Raw genomic sequence first — 3112 nt, 5'->3', positions numbered from 1 at the left:
AAATATAAAAATAAAAGTACTTTTAGAAAATTAAAGAAATCAAAAAAATTTAATGTTCACATCAAAAATATAAAAATTAAAATAACTTTAGAAAGCAGTGAAAAACTTTCTTGCTAATTACAACCAAAAATAATAGTGTACGAAATTCAACCGTTATACAGCCACATGCTGCAGCAGCAAATGAATTAGTTTACATATTTACATTTTCCACAAACATAAATATTTCCAAGTGCATGTTGATTTGCATTTCATTGCTTATTATTTCTGTGTTAATGAATTCATATGCAGTCAGCATTTCCATGCAAAAAAGTAAGAAAAAATATTTATGTACATATATGCCATAAATAAATAATAAAATACGGTATATTTTTGTGTCAGTTGCACGTTTTATTCACTACATTTTTATTTCGCCAAGCTTTGATAGCGCAAGAATATCATGTTTTCATGTCGGCGCAAGTTGATGCATGCACAAACAAATGCATACATGAATGCCATCAGCTGTATTTATTTCAGTTGCAAATGAGCAAGTTTTATTTTTCTTAACGAGTTGGAAAGTAGGTTTATCTAAAAAGATTGTGGTGGCTGCAGCTGTAAGCCTTTTCACATTTGACGTATCACAAATTTAATTGTCAATTCAATTCTTCTAAATTGAATACAAACGAATCGTTAAAAAAAATTACAGTGTTGCTACTAATGCCATTCGTGACAGGTGCTGTCAGAAGTTAGTGGTGCAAAAATGTGGAAAAAAATAGATAAATGGAGCAAGATCGATTATGACAGAGAGATGGGTTGGAAGAATATGGAATATTTGTACTTATGTGCATATTTAGATCAATTTTTTATTTACTCTATATATATTATAACGATTTATGGCAACCAAACACAGAGCTTTAACTCCAAAAAATATTCAAATTTGGATCAATTATGAGAAATCCACATATAATTTGTTATAAATAAAATTTAGTGAGCCAGCCTGTGTTCTTGTGTAGGTTGTTACTTTCCCACGGAGGTGGCTATCTAAGAAGCTGTCTGAGTAAACACAGCGCAAAGACATTATCTGTCTTAAAGTGAAGCAAATTTAAAGAATTTGGTGTGGAAACGACCCTCTGAAGAGATTCTCCTGCATACAGAAAATATCACTGTGTCAATATTTCCATGTCGTGAGCATTATTGGTCCACATTTCTCTAAAAACTAAAGCTAGAGATGAGATTACCATCAACGGAGAGCAATACAGCCACAGGAATCGCGACTTCTTGATTGCCCAAGTTAATATTAATAGTCTAAGTGTTATTTGGTTTCAGCAGGACATTGCGAGAAGCCTTATCTTACTCCAAACCCTCACTCACTTTACTGGGTGATCAGACTATATTAAGCAAGCTGCCTTTCAATATACGTCTATAATATGTGAATCGACTCCGTTAGACTACTTTTTATGTAAGTTCACCAAATCTAGATCACTTGGGAATCAAGATTTGGTATAACTGGCAACGCTGGAAAGCTTTTACCGATATAACGATTCTTATAAGATTTTCTTGGAACACTAAACAACATAAAATTTACATACTAATGAAGCCACTTGTATTTTCATAAAGATTTAAAGTTCTAGTTGAAAAAAAAGTTATACAACGCGAAAAAATTATCCACCAGAATAAAAAAAAAAAATTAAATCAATTAAATTAATTTCAACTTTTCATAAGATTCTCTTCAAAACTACTTGCTTTTTCCTTAAGTGTTCAAAATTTTAGTAAAAATAAAAGTTCTAAAATTCCAAAAAACACCCTTAACAAATAAATGAATACTGAAATAAAGTTTCCAACTCGTAACACGATGCCTGTCAGCTATAAATACAGAGGAGCTAATAGCCACGAAGTAAATAAGTATAATCTTATTAAAGCTCTAAGGCCACACCCGCTTCGTAATTCCTGTATAACAGCATAAACGAAAACAATAATGTCACAGGAAGATATTAAAGAAGACACGGTAAGTGGCAAACACTTTTTTATTACTGAAAATATAGGAGATATTTTTTTCAAAGACAGACAACACAGGCAGGTGTGTCTTCCTTGAACTCCAGTCAAAAGCATACCGGTGACACTTAGTGAAAAATTATGGAATTAGGTTATGACCCAAATAATCACACAAAAGGCGCACACAAAAAGATAAACATGTAGCTGCTTATGTAGCTAAGCATGCTAAGGCGTATTTAAGTTTGTTGCAAAGCAGCGGAATTAATATCAAAACTCTAACCTGAAAAAAGTTTATAAAAGGACACGGTGAGTGTGAGCTGTTAGCTGCGTTCGAGTGGCAACAAATGAGCTGGAAAGTTTCAGTGAAAATAAAAAGAATGTGGAGCTTGTATAAATTTGCGCACTTAGTTGCGGTTCACTGCGCAAATATATATGCACATACATACATATTTGGCCTGAAATGGGAATGTTACAAACAAAAAAACCAAAAAAAAAAAGGAAATAGTAATAGTAAGAACTGTTATTTTTTACTAGACCTTCTTCGAAATTCCTCTACTCAATTTACATAAGCTCTGCACTCTTCACAAAAAGTGAGGCAACAACAAAGTTACACCTGTAAATAATCCTAGGGTAACACTATAATCAACTGTCATTTTATCTCTCTCTCTCTCCTTCATTATCCAGTTGCTTGTTCGATCCATCACTCTTCGAAATCTGATGAATTGATTACACTTCTTCTTATTAACAAGGTAAAAGTACTGCTTAGAATCTTGAGTGAGCTCCATAGCCCGTCAAAACACTAGTACTTGATGCGCCCGGCTTTTAACTTCACGTAAACCATAACTTCGGTTTTTGTTTGTCTAAATACAACTCCCTAGCTAAGTTCATTTAGAACCAGTGACTTATTTGCAGTGAGCCGAGCGTGATTACCAAATGAAGCCAAGTCCATCTACACTTGGTCTTTCTCATACAAAGAAAACCTCCCTCTATTTTCACTCTTCCAAAAACAGCAGTTATACAATTTAAATATTTCATAATTGGAACGAAACCTTTAAAACTCGTCCCTATTCATATTCATAAATACTTAAATAATCAGTGGTTTATGCCCGAACATTAAGGAACTTATACAGCACTACTTTCGTTC

Source organism: Bactrocera latifrons, unplaced genomic scaffold, assembly GCF_001853355.1.
Source record: "Bactrocera latifrons isolate USDA-ARS-PBARC rearing strain unplaced genomic scaffold, ASM185335v1 scaffold_57, whole genome shotgun sequence".
Classification (NCBI taxonomy): Eukaryota; Metazoa; Arthropoda; class Insecta; order Diptera; family Tephritidae; genus Bactrocera; species Bactrocera latifrons.
Note: the sequence above shows the minus strand (reverse complement) of the source record.